This window comes from Convolutriloba macropyga, chromosome 3 (genome assembly GCF_964194025.1).
Source record: "Convolutriloba macropyga chromosome 3, txConMacr16.3, whole genome shotgun sequence".
NCBI classification, from domain to species: Eukaryota; Metazoa; Xenacoelomorpha; order Acoela; family Convolutidae; genus Convolutriloba; species Convolutriloba macropyga.
In genome coordinates this window covers 66,840,398-66,860,160 of record NC_134470.1, presented here as the reverse complement: position 1 = coordinate 66,860,160, position 19,763 = coordinate 66,840,398, and the positions used below count along the sequence as shown (strand labels likewise).

At 35.2% G+C, this 19,763-nt stretch overlaps 1 protein-coding gene across 1 annotated transcript in view; it reads right to left on the bottom strand.

Moving 5' to 3' along the window:
- The window catches only part of LOC142336383 (uncharacterized), a 547,349-nt gene that overhangs the window by 506,479 nt on the left and 21,107 nt on the right, over positions 1–19,763 (bottom strand). The window lies entirely within an intron of this gene.

Genomic DNA, 19,763 nt, shown 5'->3' with positions numbered 1-19,763 from the left:
CCGTAATGGAGGTAAAATAATGTCTAATATCTTTCAGTAAAATATAGTTGCATTTATTAACCGTCCAAAAAGCTTATATTAGCATTGGATAAAAACTGCCAGAAGCATTTCGAGCCTCCATAAGATTCAATTATTCAGCTGATGTCGTTTTCAGCTGAAAGATACTCAGCTTTTTAAAAGCGGCGACGTGAAAAAAGAAAACAGGTTTAAATATTATTATAAATAAACACTACTTATAACAAATTAAATCTCTTTAAGATCCTAGGTTTGTTTTGAGTCTGAAAAAACAGAGCAAAAAACTCTCTTACACGCAAATTATAAACCGTACCTTGTTGTTCGTTAATAAATCATGAACATTTTTAACGATTCACGTTTCATTATGCGGTTTTCTTGGCACGCAGTACTGCAAATTTCAAAGAAATACTTTTTTTGGTCTTTCTCCTGGGCTGAAATAACCGTTACAATGAGTGGGGATTGCGATACTCCGTTTGAGTAGTCTAGTTTTTTATTATTATTACCCTCTGAATTTGATGAATTGGCTTTGCAACATGAATCCGTTGGATGTGATACTTGAAATTACCACTTCTTAAATTTACAATTAAAGCTGATGCATTTCCACTCGTAATTATTTATCTTGACAAAATATTTATTTCTATTCAATCTACTAATGAGCTCAAGGGAAGAGCGAGAGAGAGAGAGAGAGAGAGGAGAGAGAGAGAGAGAGAGAGTACAACTAAAATTGATTGAGTTGGTCGAAAGACTGAATAACTATTCAAATGTGGACGATATGAAGAAACTGACTTCTCTTATAGACGGAGGTAAATTAACATCATGTGATCAAAACGCAATATCACAAGACTTAATAAATCAGGGTCAAAACCTAGTACAGATGTCCCATCTGTACCACATATCCACTGTTTTTGCAAATCCTTGATTTTTTCAATGATTTAAAACAAAAACTGGAAAAATAAACAACGCGTTATGGTTATATAACAGAAATAAATTCATTAGTAATTAAATAAAATATACATACATACATATATATATATATATATATATATATATATATATATATATATATATATAATATATACATAATTTTGAGTAAATTTTTTGAGTTTTTTGAGTGATTGTAAACAAAAAACTCTCTATTTCGATATAATTGTCTGATTGGCATGAAAAGCCTGCGTTATTTATTTTTGTTTATTTATCTGCCGTGGCCTGTGAATTCGCATTGCTTAAACATTACACTAGTAAGAACTTAGAAATTCTAGTAAGAACTTAAAAATTCCAGTAAGAACCTGAACGATAACTCTCGCCCTCCACCAAATATCCAGATCTCTGTCGTTGGGCACGGTCATCCAAATCCTCCAAAATAGACCAATATTCTTCCCAGTCTTGCTTTTTGAGGTCAAAAGGAACAGCAGCCGATTCTGCGGCTGCTTTTTTGACCTCTAGACTACTCTTGATGTCACTCATGGTCTCTTCAATTTCATTGTAGAGCTGCATTGCATTCTCATTATTACTCTGTGAGCACAACAGAAATGTATGGTGTCGCTCTACGTTTCCACACAGTCTTCTGAATCTCAGAAAGTTGGTTACAGTGTCCGGAAATGGGCCACCGGGTTCACGATAGAAACTGAAGCTACACAAAACCGGTTAACTTTGAGGTACTAAAATCATTATTAATGTCAATTAATAAATTTATCAAACACAAAGACAATTCAAAACTAACCTCATTTTACTGGCATTTATGGTTAGACGCTTAATATTAAAATTTTACAGCTATCTTTCGATGAGTGTTCTATGTGTTTTTGATGTGTTTACGCTGTAAATATTCTTTGCGATTAGTCTGGTATTATTTTATTCAACAACATTTATACCGAACGCCAAAGTTATAATATCACAGTCAGTGTGAATTTGAATGTAAATTTCTGAATTAGTTTCAAATTTTGCATTGTTGACCATGGCAGACTAATAAAAATCTGGCAATACTAACAGAGCAGGAAATTTATTTTCTATGTTGTTTTATATCGAATGTTTTTAAATCGAAATCTTCTGCATACACAGACCCTGAAGTGGTGTATTTTATATCTTATCGCTTCTCACCGGTCATTCAACGAAAGTCAAACATAAAACAACATTCAGCAAAGTTCGCCAACAATATGAAAAACTAACTGAAAAACAACACAAAATTAAGCTAAGATATATAATTAATGGCTCAGAAACCATTTCAAACACAAAAGACGTGATCAACCGTAATGGAGGTAAAAAAATGTCTAATATCTTTCAGTGAAATATAGTTGCATTTATTAACCGTCCAAAAAGCTTATATTAGCATTGGATAAAAACTGCCAGAAGCATTTCGAGCCTCCATAAGATTCAATTATTCAGCTGATGTCGTTTTCAGCTGAAAGATACTCAGCTTTTTAAAAGCGGCGACGTGAAAAAATAAACCAGGTTTAAATATTATTATAAATAAACACTACTTATAACAAAATAAATCTCTTTAAGATCCTAGGTTTGTTTTGAGTCTGAAAAAACAGAGCAAAAAACTCTCTTACACGCAAATTATAAACCGTACCTTGTTGTTCGTTAATAAATCATGAACATTTTTAACGATTCACGTTTCATTATGCGGTTTTCTTGGCACGCAGTACTGCAAATTTCAAGGAAATACTTTTTTGGTCTTTCTTCTGGGCTGAAATAACCGTTACAATGAGTGGGGATTGCGATACTCCGTTTGAGTAGTCTAGTTTTTTATTATTATTACCCTCTGAATTTGATGAATTGGCTTTGCAACATGAATCCGTTGGATGTGATACTTGAAATTACCACTTCTTAAATTTACAATTAAAGCTGATGCATTTCCACTCGTAATTATTTATCTTGAAAAAATATTTATTTCTATTCAATCTACTAATGAGCTCAAGGGAAGAGCGAGAGAGAGAGAGAGAGAGAGAGAGAGAGAGAGAGTACAACTAAAATTGATTGAGTTGGTCGAAAGACTGAATAACTATTCAAATGTGGACGATATGAAGAAACTGACTTCTCTTATAGACGGAGGTAAATTAACATCATGTGATCAAAACGCAATATCACAAGACTTAATAAATCAGGGTCAAAACCTAGTACAGATGTCCCATCTGTACCACATATCCACTGTTTTTGCAAATCCTTGATTTTTTCAATGATTTAAAACAAAAACTGGAAAAATAAACAACGCGTTATGGTTATATAACAGAAATAAATTCATTAGTAATTAAATAAAACATACATATATATATATATATATAATATATATATATATATATATATATATATATATATATTTGTATATATATATATATATATATATATATATATATGTATATATATATATATATATATATATATATATATATACATTCATATATATATATATATATATATATATATATATAAAATAGTAATTGCTGGTTATCATATCTAAAAATTTGTATTTGCTGCTTACCAAAGCTAGTCATAGTTATTAGTGTAAACGTACTGCATTGGATTGCAAATTTCGGTGAAAAAAATATGAACAAGAGATCACATTTGAAACCGTTGCTTTTCCATTATTTATGAAACGAAAGTAATAACACCGCAAATGGAATCAGTTTGAGACCGAATGTCATTGGGAAGGAAGTTCGAAATTGCTTTCTTCTACTGGTGATCGTGCGTTCTCTTTCTGTATAATCGTTGAAGTGACTGAATTCTCTCTGTACGTTGGAGTTTTGGTGCTTTAATAGACTCGGATTCACTAACAGAACAAACTGAACTTGGTCTTCCATATCCAGAGTATGATATAGCTCATCGGTAACGTTGAGGAAGATGACGTAGACGTAGAAGATGTATGTGGCGGGAGTATTGGGGGATGGGATGGGTCTTCAACATGCGCTCAATAGCTGCGGCTATGAGGGTTTTTGTCTTGATATTGACTTTGAAATATTGCTGTTAGCGAAAAAAATTCCTGTGTTGTCGGATTGGCGATTGCAAATTTTTTTATCCCCGATATTTGTTTTTGAGTCCCTAGTATGTTGTGCAATTTTCTCCTCATTTCTTTTCTTTTAGGGTAATGGCCTTCTTCTGGTGTTTTTGCAAACTGGGGTGTTTCGTTTTGCTTTGGTGCCGAACTTCGAAATATCAGTATTGTGCACCCTGACATCTTGTACTCTAGATTCCTGGATTACTGTCATTGTTAGAATTGTACGAGAGACGACACTGCCAGGTGCAAGATTGTCCCACAAACCACGGATATCTTTTTTGGGCGATTAATTTTTTTTGCTTTCCAGTTTCAGTTCGAAAGACTTTTTTGCGCTGGATTGGGTTTGTAAGTTGGAGATGGAGAATAAATTTGGAGATAGAATTATTCTGTGTTCCACTGAAGTGGCGTCTTGCATCCATCTGTGCACGAGTCAATGCGTCCTCGATCTGAATATCAATCCGTTCAGTGGAAACGCAAATAATGTTGTCAAGGTTGTTTTCAAAGGCAAATGGATTTGCGTCTAAATAAGGATTTAAAACCTATTCATGGGTTAAATTTTTGGAACTAGGTGTTGTATTTATGCTGCTTAGTGGTGTTAAAGGTTTTCTGCCAAAATTTGACTGGAACAGTGTTAAATTTGTAGTTTTTTATATAAATATGGCTAATTGGTATACTATTGAATTTATTGATCCTTTAATTGTAGAAGCGTTAAAATTACATGGTATTTCATTGAACTCAAGCCTTTAAAAGTTTCATTCAAATGTTTTACTAATCGAATAACATTTGCAGTTGCGATGATTATGTAAAGATGAATAACTTTACAAAAATGTTTAATTTAGTTCATATTAAGCATCGTGCTTGATATAAGCGGATATATTTTGGCACTCTGTCTATTTGAATGTACTCACATGAAAATTTGACAATATTAGGACTATTAACTTTTTCAGATATACCTACTGTTGGATAATTTCAGAAACAGTCAATAGATGCAGAGAAATGTATTTTTTGATCTTTTCTGTACGTTATTGGGCCTCCAAAATCGATTTATTTTTCTTCATTGGGTTGACGCAGGAAGTTCCGGTTTAATGATTTTGTCTATAGCCGCATAATGTTTGCATATTGCCGCTGTATTGAGGTTTTTTCAATGCGTGTATGGCTAGACTGCTTACTGGCCATAAGAAATCATTTCCCTGCATCCCGGATGAGTGACTTGGATGGGAGTCCAATATTGTCTCTTCAATAAGTTTTTGTATTGCGACCCATTAGTCAAAAAACACTAACCCTGAGCGTACACGTAAATGACGCCAGCAAGAATGCTCGTACAGGTTGACAGTTTTGCAGCACTGTTTGTCATCGTGCAAGACGCAGTCCCGAGCTTCCTTCAGGACGGCATCTTTTGTTGTTAGAAATGCGAGTAAAATTTCGTAAAAATTGGTGTGATATTGTTCGCAAACATTTCTTCTCGCAGCAATTCCACTTTTGCGCTATATTGTCCTTCATTAGAGGAGCGTGTCGCGTTCACAATGGAATTGGGTGTTGACTGGATTGCCACGCGGCCTGGAATTGCTGTTGGTGTTTTTGGAGATGCAATAGTGTTGCTCATGTTGTTTGCACTTAAGGAACGGATTAGTGCTGCGTATAGGAATTTATTAACTGTTCAGTATGACAATAAAAAAACAAAACGCAATACAAGATTGTTCATTTGATGAGTATTGGTGGCACAAAGTGAATGTGTTTTATTTACCGCGTTAATATGTTGCCCATGACAATTTGATGGCTGGATAGTTATATAAATCGCTGGAATAGCATCACGGAAGCGGTTATTTGTTGCAACCTCAAGTTCCCCGTTGTATTTGTTTGTGATTTTTGTTTTTTTGACTTGATGTGCAAATATAGTAATCTACCTGACCAGTTTTGGCACCTGGTATGTGTTCAATATTTAAAAAAAAGGTAACAATTGGTCTAACCATTTGACCGACTACTACTGGATTTATTAGATCGATATTCCTTCATGATTGATAATGAATATCTATAATCGATGATTACACATTTTTTCCAAAAATATAACATTCAAAGTATTCTACAGTCAAAATTACTCCTAAAAGTCCCATTCTATTGGCACTATATTTTTTGTTCGTTGCTATTGAGGAAAAAGGATGTGAACGCTATTGTTTTCCAGCCTGTTGATGGATTGTGCTCTAATGCAGCTACGAAACATGTACGAGATGCACAGCATTTGAAGTGGAATTCCAAGTATGGATTTTAATGCGTGTTTTCAGTTGTATTTGCAGCCTGATTTTTATTGTCTTAGAAATGTGTTTCTAAATTGTCATTCCATTCGCATTTTTTGCTCTTTTTTATGACGGTTCGTAGAAACTGAGATAACTGCTATAAATTTGGATTGATTTTTCGTAAATATTGTACTGAGCCCAGAGAAATAGTAATTTAGTATTTGTTTGGAATTTTTAGGTTCGGAAAGAATGGTGATTAATGAAGTTTCTTTTTCTAAAAAAGGGATACCTGATTGACTGAATTTAAAACCTAACCATTCGACGCCAGGTTTTGCAAAGTGGCAATTTAGGAGGTTGAATCGGAGCTTATGATCGTCAAATCTTTTAAAATATTGATAATCTGAGCTGAGTTGTTTGTCTTTAGATCCTCTGCTAACAATAATGATGTCGTCTCAAAAGCAATATGTATTTCTTAATCCAATCCATTTAAAACCCACAACCTTTTGGAATGCCACCGGCAGGTCAATGAGACCATATAAATCTGTTATGAAGCATTAACTATCGGTAAACTTGCCAATTACTCAATTAAAATTGCAATGGATGGACCTTTTCGGTTCTAAATTTAAATGACTGAATTCGTACTTTTAATTCAGTGTTGTGCAATTTCTTGAGCTGTTTCATTTTATGCATTTCCGGTGACATTTGACTGAATGGTGTTTATCAAATTTTCAATTTTAGGCATTTGATACTTATTTTTAAGAGTTGATATATTAATTAGAGTTTCATTTCTTTTAACAGTAATAACAATAGGAGAGATAACATTTAATTTTATAATATATTTTTCGTCAATTAGTTTTTTAGCTGAATGCGTGCTTACCGATGGTTGAAAGTTTATTGATACTATTCGTCCCTTTTGGTTCGGACTAAAATTTCTTTGAAAAGTTGATTTGACACTGTATTTGCTAGACTTACCAAATCGAGCGTTGGGATCAAAAAAACCAAAAACTATTCGTGTTTTTTTAACATGGAATATGATTAATCTTCAATGTTGGTTTTGATTGATTCAGAGAGAGGCCTAATTGAGAAAAGAAATCATGTCCGATTATTGGTCGTTGTCCGTTTTCTACATATGTGAATTTCTACGTCCTCAGCACGTCTTCCAGTCTTTGCGTTTCACCGTGGTGACAATGACAACAAGTATTTTGATTGTATCATTTGAGAATATCTTCAAGTCGTGCATTGTTGATGACTTTACCCAACAGCTGTTTTTGTCTTACATAACAACACTGTTTGCTAAGTTCTTGTGAATAATCGTGCAAACGCAACAATAATTCATCAGCACTTATAACTCGACATTCTCGAAATAAAATTGTATGTTGGCTTGTTTCACCATTCGCAGATTTCGATGACCTTTAATAATTGCTACTCAGTTATCTTCTGTCTCATCGTAATCCAAGTCGTAGTGTGCATCATAAATGTAATGTTGATTTAGCATATAACCCATTCAATTGACCTCAACGTCAACTGACGGTGATGTCCCTACAGTTGCAGCTCCAGATTATGCATCTTCAACACTGTTGACTTAAGGTTTGGGCTTCATTTTGTTTCTTGTCTTTCGACAATTTTTGACAAAACGGTGGTGACTACCACAATTTTTGCATGTTTTGCCCCAAATGGAGAAATTCTGACGATGACTAGGAGACAACGCATTGCCACAGTTAGGGGAGACGGTAGGTTTCAAAGTTCCTGGAATTGAGCAAGGACTGTTCGAATTGTTTTGGATTTTTTTGACAGATGGATTAGAATTAGAGCCAGATACTGTTTAAGCAGAAGCCAGATAATGTTTAAGCAAACCAAAATTTTTGGGTTTGTTTTAAATATTCATTTCAACATTAACGGCTAATTCAAGTGCCTTTTTGAAGTTATTGTTTCCATAAATAGTTCGAGTTGGATTTCACCGTCCTGCATATTAGAAATGATAACGTCTTGGATTAATGAATCTTCATGACTTCCGAGATCACAATTGAGGCAGAGTTCACGCAAACGTCCGTAGAACTTTTCAACAGGTTCTCCTTTATTTGTTTTCTTGTAAAACAGGCATAATGATCGAATGTTGATTTTCTTTGTTTTGTGAAGACAATATCAAGAACATCGCACAATTCTCTCGTTGTTATCTGATCAATTTCGATAGTTGGCCCTTGGGAACAGAAACTTGTACGACCTTCAGTACCAAAGATAAGGTAGACAAGAGAGCTGGCTTTACTATAACAGAATTCCCAGGGATCATTGGCACACAGTATCCCCGTAGCATCAATCGTTTGACATTTTTTAGCCAAGCGTTCTTTAATTATTCAATTCGTATTCTACAGTCACGTTCGCTCTGGGCAATACTATTGTCCACATTTTTTCATAGACTGTTTCGGCATTAGATTGACTTCATCTGCTGATGTTTCTCGTTGAATTTCGATCAGGATTCATTCTTTTGCTGAGATGACCAACTTCAAGATGTTTCGTCAACGTTCCAATTGTAGTGGAGATCCCACGGTTTTTATTTCCCAAAAGGTTTCAATCCAGCGAAGAGCACGCTTTTTTGGTGCTGACTGCGCGATGTGATACTCGGTTGGAGTAATCTAGTAATTCGGTTACACTTTACGTCCAAATTTGGTGACCTGGATTTGTTGCGCAATTCGATAGTTATTTGTGATACTTGAAACTGCCTCGTCTTGAACTTACAAGGGAATGCTGATGCAATTTCTTTTGTGATTATTTATCTTGGAACCACAGTAGTACGTTTCCAAATAATGAGCTGAAAAGAAGACCAAGAGAGAGAGAGAGAGAGAGAGAGAGAGAGAAAACTGAATTGCATTGAGTTAGTCAAAAGGGTGAATTAATAATCAAATATGGGCGACATGAACAGACTGATGTAAAATAGCATCATTTAATCTATATACAATACATTAATATATCATGCTTTATTGAATTAGGCAGATTTCCCATCTGTACAACAATGGTAGTAACAGTGCAGGAGAAGACCTTAGACCGTGAGTGATGAAGCTGTACCGCAGCACCCCCTGCCCTGTAAATTAGGCAACCTCAATTGGCATATATTCAAATGAAATGTATGAAAGCATCGTGGTATTGGACTGCTTATATTTGAAACATCAACCAAAAAGATTGTTCTTTTTGCAATTTTTGGAGTAACGCACTTTGCAGTTTTAATGAAATTTAATACGTTTATTTACTTGAAAATTGTTGCTAATATGTTTGTTAATGCATTATACACGCCACTTAGTTGTGAAAATAAATTTTCTCTTCAGAAAAGAGTCAAACATCATTTTTGGGTGTACAGAAATTCCGTCTATATAGGAGTGAAGGGGTATGTAACTTCTTCTAGACCCATTTCCTACAGACAATTGACACTGTTTACGATAAAGAAAAATTCTTTTCATCAAGAGCAAATTTTTCTCTAAATTATTGGAAGTTTTAGAAAATTTAATTCTGATATTTTCAAACTTGAAGATCAGTTTAAAATTTTTAAAAATTGTGAAACCAAAACCCAAACTATGTGCCCCAGACTAGAGGACAGCAATATTAAAAAAAAGTTGAAAAAAACGGTAATTATTTTGCCAAAGTTAAACAAAACGAAAAATAATCATTTCAGGAAACGTCCTGTACAACATTTCAAACAATTTTCCTTGACCGCTCTTTTTGTAAATGAAATCAATACAGTTAACCGTATATTGGGAATTATTAAAAAATATAATATACAAATTTTATTGATAGATTACCGATAGATTAAGTAGCTTATATTTTTCGTTCTATGTTTTTTACTTCACAGAAAAACCAATACAAAATTCTCAGTAAAAAAATAAAAATATGGCTCATCAAATCACCTGGACTTTTAAATTTCATTTTTTTGGAATGACATAGATTGAATCGACAGCTCTTTGAGTTAGATTAGGAGTTGAAGAAAATTTAGATCCATCTGACGCTCTTATGCTGTTGAGTTTTTGCCCTCTTTTTTTACCTCGATGTTCTGGATTTAACAGTTGCCTCCTACTATTGTTGATTTGAATGACAGTGATATTAGCCAATAGAGTCACATGTGTAGATTCACCAACTGAATTGGAAAATGCGGTGCGATTGCTGAGTTCAGAATATACTGAATGATTTCCAGATTGCTAATTGGTCATTTGCAACGCCAATGCCTTACTCTACTTGAAGCCTACTTTTGAAAAGCGGTTGACTAATTTAAATTGCATCAGAGTTCTAGAGATGCAAATGAGCAGAGTGAAACTAGAAATGAAATAAAAGTAGATTAAGAGGAAGTCAACAAAATGATGGGTTTATTCACACATGACAGATGAAATAAGAATTTGTTTCTGAGTATGAATAGATAATTTCCTGACTACTAACTGAACTACTTAAAATGACAATGAAATGATTAATAACGAATTGAACCAAATCAACTGCCCTTGAAAATGATGAACGTTTAATAGGAACTAAACACGCTAATTTTTATTCTCAGGATAATATCCAATCCATACAACATTTCAGAAATTTTTGATTGTTCTTCTGCTCCGAGTACTTTCATTTCGCGTGGCAAGTTACGATTACGGTCAACTGTCCATTTTTCTTTGAAATTTGTAGGAGAAGCAACACCAATGAATGTAGTGTCCAAGATTCGACTTTTTGTCGAACATCCCTCTGTATTCTGAAAATTTTGGATAATAAAGTTGGGTTGTGAATCAGAAGATTTCTTCTGTTTCCTTAATTCCCGCTTACTCCTTCTCACTGAGGATGTGTGAGAATTGGAAGTGTCACTGACTTTCTATTTTCTTAAGATCGGAGTTTTTGTGGTGCAGATGGTCCTGCTTCAAATGTTTGCATTGGTGGGGCCGCAATTGGCTCTGTTGGACTAAAGTGGAGAATTTGAATTTGTGTAAGCTCCGGCCTATTCTGAAATGCCTCGTCATGTTTAGGGTTTTGTTTAGGAATCCTCATCTTTAGTGCTCTAGCTACATGACTCAATTTTGAAACACATGACCGTCCTGACGTTAAAATGCTGATGTTATCAGGTCGTTTGCGGTTACGTTTAAATTTCTGGCTCCCGATGTTTTTTCTCTAATCGTCCGTTTTCTGATTGATAATTTTCTGTTCAAACGTCTTTTCTTGAATTTTCTTTGGTCGTCTCTTGATTTATTGGCCGAGTGCTGTATCCCGTTCATGTCTTGTCACGAATTTAGCTATATCCGAATTCTGGACAAGCGGATTGGTCTTATGATACCTATTTTGTTGCTCGTCGTGAGCGCGGCGTTTTGTGGCGCAGATAATTGTTTCTATCTCCTCGTCCTAACACATTCCGTTATCCGCCCACTGTTCATCTGTGGGATATGATCTGCCTGTGATGGTATCTTCGTCAATTTTTGTGCAGGCTTTGCAATCACTGGCCTCAGCCAGTACATCTCGATGGATATATGGCCACCAAATATTTTGGGCCAGCGAAAACATGGCAACACTCACGGGATGCGTGGAGTGAAAGTCCTCCAGCACAACATCTTTAAATGCCTTTTTGCTATTGCTTTTCGCTTCTCAATACGAAAGCATCCATGTTTGACGCTCATGTCCCGCCAATAAGAGTGGATATTTGGGCTTACATGCTTTAGTCGTTCATCATCACTGTGAATGACATAATCTCGTACTCATTTAAGATGGCATCTTTTCCAGTTAGGATTGACAGTAGTTTTTTACTGAACATCCGGTTGATCGTATCGGTCAATCTAAAGTCATCTGCGGTATCCGCGGCACTACTAGATGGTGTTGTCTCTGTATTAGAAGAAGTGTTCGTTCCGGGTATTTTGTTGGCGGGTGAGTTATTCGGAAAGATGATTTATAGAATTTGTGTTGATTATTGAAATGATATCAAATATGGGCTTTAGTGGGCTTAACTGCTCAGACTGTTCACATACTTTACTGTCTGACTTTTGCAGCGTAGATGCAGCAACTTCATTAATGGAATGTGATTTATGCAAGGGTAGATTATCTAAGGTAAATTGAGATTCAGAACTTATGAGAGGTATTTGCGACGCCATTGGCGTTTTTAAGTGGGGATTAATGGGTTTTTTTGGTTGTGTCAAAGGCGATGCAGCTAGTGACAAAGTATACAGAGGTGGTGAATGCGGTGCAATTGCCCTAATCTGAATTTTTGAATTGTCATAAATTAAATTATGTGCTTAATTTGCAAATGATTTATTTGACATTTGTAAGGCTGAATTTAACTTTAAACCCCATCTAATTTTTGTAATATTTGTGGTTTATGTGTAATGCTATTGGTTTCCATCCTTCAGAAGTGTTTTGTCCAAGTGCAGCACACAGTACAGAACGGGATGCATCACACTTTACTCGAACGTCTAGTTTTGAATTATAGCGATTTCTTTCAGTGCTGGCGGCAGTTTTTTTTTATAATTTTCAAATATTTGGTACGTGTCCTAGTCCAGAGAAATTTTGTAGATTTTTAAAAAGGTTGTCTAAAAGAGTGGCAAAATTGTGCTAGAAATCGTTTGAAGTTATTATTGTAGTGTACTGAACCGAGAAAAAACCTCAACCGTTTTATTGTTGATGGTGGTGGTATTGCTAAAATAACTGCGGTTTAATTTTCAAATGTTGATATAGCCGTCTGGGTATTTTTAAAGCCGAGCCATTCGATTTCCGTTTTTGCGAAATGGCATTTTTGAAGATTAATTGGTGTTGGCCGTTATGTGTATTTGTAAGGTGTTGTGATATTGAATCTATTAACTTTTCAATTTTGGGCATTTGGTAATTGTTTTTATGAATTGATTTGTTTATAACTTCAGAATCCAATGACAACGCATTTACCCTCTTTTGCTTGTTATTGCACCCCTGCAAATCCGAGACTGTTGAAAAGATCTCTCCCAATGATGAGTTTGTTATGCAAGCGTCCTCTACAGCCCAATCATTATGGATTACTCTGGTTGCAATTTGGCACAGAACTTTTAACGGTTCGTTAGAAAATGTTTTGAGATCTTTGTCCTGTTTTGTTGTGATCCATCGTGCAGATGGTGTACTTTTGAGAATTCTATTAGCCATTTGAGAATTCTATACAAAGATTTTTCGATGCTGCGTACACTGCCAGAATTAACAAATGAGTTTGCTAGATTTTTCCCGTAATGATTTCTCCCGCTGAGGGGTTCAAGTTGATTTGCGGCATCACTAGAAATAGCTGCCACATAATGTTCAGAATCGCTATCGTAGTTGGAGTTGTAGTTTTGACTATATAGAATTGTTGATAAATAGTTCTATAGTTAACAGATTAGATTCCTCGTCGTCACTTTTGGTGGTGGTTTTGTTGACTTGATTAACGTTTGTTTGTTAAGGTTTTGAGGTTTGTGCCTGTGATTTTTTAGATTTTCGACATTTTTAGCAAAATGTCCCACAATTCCGCAGTTACTGCATTTTTTTTACATTTGCGAGGCAAATTTAACGATGATTATGGCTCCAACTCTCACCACATTTAGCGCAATTGCTAGTGTTTTGGTAGTTATGGGGAACAGTTGGGTATCGAGTTAGGTCTTTTCGTTGATGTTGGTAATTGTTGTTGCGAATGTGTCTTTGGAAATTGTTAACAACATTTACTGATTGAGTTTTGTCGTAAAGGTTTTGGTTGATCTTTTGTTGGTTTTGAGCCCCCATCTCCATATGGATTGCTTTTTCAAGTGCTTTTGTTCGTGAAACTGTCCCTTTAAGAAGTTCTTGTTTAAAAATAAAGTATCCCGAATTAGTGTGGTTTTTTCATTTCCAAGACTTCAATTTTCTGCTTGTTCTATGAGTCGTCCATAGAAATTTTCCATCGATTCTTCTCTAAGAAAAGCAGAAAAGAAGAAAACGATTCAATCGTAGGTTATGTTTCTAGTTTCTGTGAACGAATTCTCCATCACACCCTAAAGCTCTTTCAACAACTCTTTTTCAATTATGATGTGGGAATGTTTGCTTTTGAAAATTCGACGACCTTCTGTTCCAATTCACAGAGAGAGGAGAGATAGAGTTTTTTGTTCACAATGTTCCTAAGTTTTATCACCGCACAAGATACCAATTTCGTGAATTTTTTTGCCAGGTTACCTTTAAGTGTTGATTTTGGACTTCTCTATCGCATTCCGTTGCTTGAGTATGATTCTCCGCAGTTTCTTCATATAATGACTCAGGTGGATACGTGACTGCTGCGAGTAGACCGTTGAGCAATGTTTCTATTTGTATCCCCTCTTTAGCCAACAATGCCAACTTCCTTTGTTGCGTTCATTTGTCCCACGAAAGGGGTTGTATGATGGTCGGCTTGTCTCAGAAAACGTCGATATGGAGAAGGATTTTGCTACAATCAGCTGCTGACTGCGCCATGTTGTAATCAATGACTGTGATACTAGCCGATTAAATCACAATTGTAGATTTACAAACTTAATTGACAATTGCTGAGCAATTGTTGAGTTTAGAAGGTGCTGAATGATCTCCAATTTCCTAATTGGGTATTCGTGACGCGAATGCCTTATTCTACTTGCAGCTTACATTTGAAAAGCGGTTGAACAAATTAAATTGCAACTGAATTCTGGAGATGCAAATGAGAAGATTGAAACTAGAAATCAAATAGAATCAGATCAAGAGAAAGTTTAAAAAATTATAGGTTTATTCACACATGACAGATGAAAGCGGAATTTGTTTATGAGTATGACCAGACAGTTTCCTGTCTACTAACTGAAAAACTTGAAATGACAATCAAATGATTAATGACAAACTGAACCAAATCAACTGCCCTTGAAAATGATGAAAGTTTAATAGGAACTAAATACGGTAATGGGTACTCTGATGAGAATATCCATTCCGCATGACAACAATAATTTTAAATTTAAAAGTTTCATGAATCGAAAGGTTGTTTGTGAATCGAAACTTTACTCAGTTGCCGCAGCAATTAACACCGTAATTGTCCTGCTTCGTAATTTTGTTGATTCTGACATTTTCACCTCCTGTGATGACGCAAAACAACATCGGCGATGTCAAAGCCCACTGAATTTGGAAACGAAGTTGTCCAATTTTCCCAGATAACAGAGGTTTAATACGCAAAGGTAAGTTGGCGGCTGTGAGCACGAAAAAAAAGGCCAAATGGGCAGTGCAGACGCTCAAAATTTTATGTGGGGTTGTTCTCAATAAATTACGATTAGATGCAATCAAAAGTACACGAATTGAGAAGGCATGCAAAAGTTCAAATGCATTGCCGATTTACCAAACATCAACACGCATCAGTGTGTCACATCTACTCTGGTGGAGCACAAAAAACATTGCATTATTCCTGTTTTGTAATATTGCTAAATCTAACACTTTTTACCTCCAGTGGTGACACTAAATAAACTCGGCGATCTCAAGGCACCTTCAATTTGGAACTGGTAGTGGTCATGACGATTGACGATTTATCAAGCATTAGTTGCAGAAATAGTCCTAATATTTTGGATATCGGCGATAAAAATCAAATTGAACTCATTTTTGAGTTTTATGTTTTGTACATGAATTGAATGTTTTTTGGTGCTTTTAAAAATGATTTTGAACAAACCAATTAGCAAGCAAAAAGGCTTTCAAATTCTTCTCCGAGTACCAAAATGGTCTGAAATTCGCTGCTATACCAATTGTCCGGAACCCTTTGTTGTCGATTTAACTGCGTAGGTAACCCTCCGGTTCGCAGTGCAGGGTTTTGGGATAATACGGATTTAGGTCAGGCAACCTCGTTTCAATTTCAATGTTTGGACATTTTTTAAAGTTTTTACAGTTTCATGTAACATGTGCAGGTAACAAAAATCCTAAAACATTGTTTTTTTGCATAAAACAGTTTTTGTTCAATCTTGCTCTATGTTGCTCGTTTTAGGTATTTGGAAGCTCAAATGTTTCTGAGAACCAAACAAAAATGTACCATAGACTTAGCAGTCTACTTTGTATAAAATTGCACGATAAAACTACCTGCCTGAAAGATTTAAATGGATCTATATTTTGAATGATGACTTTTTGCCATCATATTGACTCAATGCTTTTTTGCAACTTTTTACTTTTAATTTTTTTAAACATTTGCTCGATGCCAATATCTAAGTTCTCAGACAAACTTTGAAACGTTACTTGGAAAGTCAAAAAAAAGTGTTTGTCACATTTACTCCAGAGAATAAGCAGCGTTTTTTCCTACTTCGTTTTATTGTTCGTTCTAACCTTTTATACTCCCTGTGATGATCCTAAACAACCTCGACAGTTTCAAAGCACACTGAGTTTGGAACCGGAGGCCACCAATTTTCCCAGAGAACAGAGGTTTATGAAACGTAATGATTTGGCTGTTAACTGTACAACAACAAAGCAAAAAGCGTGCAGATTCTCAATAGTTTACTTTTAGAAGCAAGCAAAAAGACGATTGAAAAAACTTGCAATAGCATGAGACGATTGCTAACTTATCGAGCTTCGTTGGTTGAAGTAGCATTAAGATCTTGGACTTTGGCAGGAAAAGACCAAATGAAATGATTTTCGGCTTTTAATTGTTTTACTAGTTGAATCAGTGATAATTGGTCCTTTTGCAAAAAAGTAAAAATTTGAAAAAAGCATGCGGAAGCAATTGTGGCCTAGAAAACCGGAACTAGAAAACCGGAAGCAGTCTGCGAAATCCCCCGCTTGAGACTCAATTTTCAATGTGAATCCGCTTGTCTGGACTTCTTGTAATGGACTTAAGTGATCGGGTAGTCTTTCTATTCGCAATGCAGAAGAAGATCGAGTCACGCAACCTGTTTTCAGTTTCAACTTTTTGACGTATTTTAGTGGATACAATTTACTGTTACATCCACTCGATGTAGAAAAAGTCGCAAAAAGTTGTTAATTGATTTTAATAACATTTTTTCAATCTTTTCATATCTAGATCTTTTTAATGATTGAGCACTCAATTGTTTTTGAGACCAAAAAAACATTAAAACAAACTTAGAATTATTTTCCTTTTAAAATTGCTCAATAGAACTGAATGCTGTAAGTTTTAACATAATCAATCTCCTGAGAGTGTCTATTTGCATTGATTCTTACTTTTTGCATTGATGTTGACTCTCTGTACTGAATTTTTATTTTGATTTTTGAAAAATAAGACTTACTTGATACCATTATCTTAATTCGAAAAATGAAATTGTAATTGTGCTTCGAAAGAGTGTTTGGTACCGTTACTCTGATGCCAGAGCAAAAAACACTGGGCTTGTCCTACCTGATATAATTGTTAGTTAATACACTTTTTACTTGGTGAGTAAATGCTCAGCAACCTAAGTTATGTCAATGAACCTTGAATTTGGATTCAGAGCAGACCAATGTTTACAGTTAACAGAGGTTTATGAAACAAAAGTGAGTTGGCGGCTGACAGTACAACATCAAAGCAAAATGGACTGGTTTACGGCTAAAAGCAGCCGTAAGTAGATAATTGAAGAAGCTTCCAACAGTAAAAAACGATTGCCGATTTATCGATCATTAATGGCTGAAGTAGCATTAAAATCTAGGCTTTTGGCAAGAAAACACAAATTGAAATCATTATCGGATTCTAGTCTCTTTACTTGAATCAAGTTTTGTTTGTTGTTTTTATAAAAGTTTACGAAAAATTTGCGTGAAGAAAAATGGGTCTTGAGCTCTCCTCCGAAACTCAAAGTGGTCCGTAACATCTCCTGTCCGAAAAACGAAACTCGATGCGATCCCTCTTGTCTATACCCTTGTATTCTACTTAAGTGAATAAGTAACCACCATTTTCGCAAAGCGTGTTTGGCAAGAAAACACAAATTGAAATCATTATCGGATTCTAGTTTCTTTACTTGAATCAAGTTTTGTTTGTTGTTTTTAGAAAAGTTTACGAAAATTTTGCGTTAAGAAAAATGGGTCTTGAGCTCTCCTCCGAAACTCAAAGTGGTCCGTAACATCTCCTGTCCGAAGAACGAAACTCGATGCGATCCCTCTTGTTTATACCCTTGTATTCTACTTAAGTGAATATGTAACCACCATTTTCGCAAAGCGTGTTGTTTGGATCATACGGATTTGAGTCAGGCAGCGTAGTTTAAAGTTCAACGTTTGGACGTTTTTATATTTTTGTTCTTTTTTCTGTTACATCTGCATGAGGTAACAAAAATCCTAAAACATTGAAACATTGTTTACTGTTTATGAAATTAATAATTTTTGTACAATCTTGACATACCTAGCTCCTTTTTAATGGTTGAGTGGTCATTTGTTTAAGGGAACAGAAAAAGTCGTTACATTATAGATTTAGCAGGTAACTTTATTTTAAAACTGCTCGATGAAGGTAAATGCTCGAAGTTTTAACTTGATCGATCTCTTGACCGTTGCCTGTCTGGCTTGAGTTCGAATTTTCGCCTCAATGCTGACTCTCTGCATTGAGTTTTTGCCTTGATGTTCTGAATTTAACAGTCGTTTGTTACAGTCATCCAATTACAAAAATTCGAAAAGTTGAAATCGTGCTTCGAAAGAGTGTTAGTCATTTGTTCTCTGGTGCTGCACCAAAAAGCACCGCATTTTTACTTGGTATTTTTTGTTAGTTCTAACACTTTTTAATTCCCGTGATGACGTAAATAATCTCGGCGATGTCACGGCACCTTCAATTTGGAACCGAAGGTCTAGATGATTGCCGATATATCAAGCATCAATGGCAGAAATAGTCTTAAGGTCTTATCGGCAATAAAAGAATTGAATTCATTATTGAATTCATTATTAGGTTCTACTCTTAAAACCTGTAATTGTTTATTATTTGTTGTTTCGTGAAAAAATCCTAAACAAATTATGCGAGAAGCAAGATGGGTCAGAAATTCCTGTCCGATTCTGTAACAAACCCCTCCTGAATTCCGAAACTCGCTGCTATCCCGCTTGTGTGGAACCCATTGTACTCAACTTAAGTGCGTAGGTAACCCCTCCCTTTCGCAATGCAGGATTTATGGATTTGAGACACGCAGCCTGGATTCAAGTTCAACGTTTTAAAGTTTTTTTATTATTTACAATTTTCTGTTACATTTGCATGAGGTAACAAAAGTGCAAAAAAATTGTTCCTTGGAAATTTTGTTCAATCTTGACATATGGAGCTCATTTTTTTATAATTGAGCGCTGAATTGCTTTAAAGAACGAAATAAAACCTTTCACAACAGATTTTGCAATTCACTTTTTATTAAATTTGCTCGATAAAAACTTGGTGCTCAAAGTTTTACTTTGATCTAGCCCGAGAATTAGAAAACCAAAATTTTCCCTCATGGCTACAGTCAATTTTAAACAATTTCCAAAGCCTTGTCGGTTAGGGCTACCTGGCGCCCAGAATTTTGAATGACATAATGTTTATTACTGGATCGGGACAATTTGAAGACGGTGGTTCACACAAAAGCCCTGTTCTTTTATTTGACCCAATTAACCTATTTGGGCTTAGAGGTTAATGCTTGGATGATCGCATTGTAGTAGTCTCTTATAGTAATATAAAATTT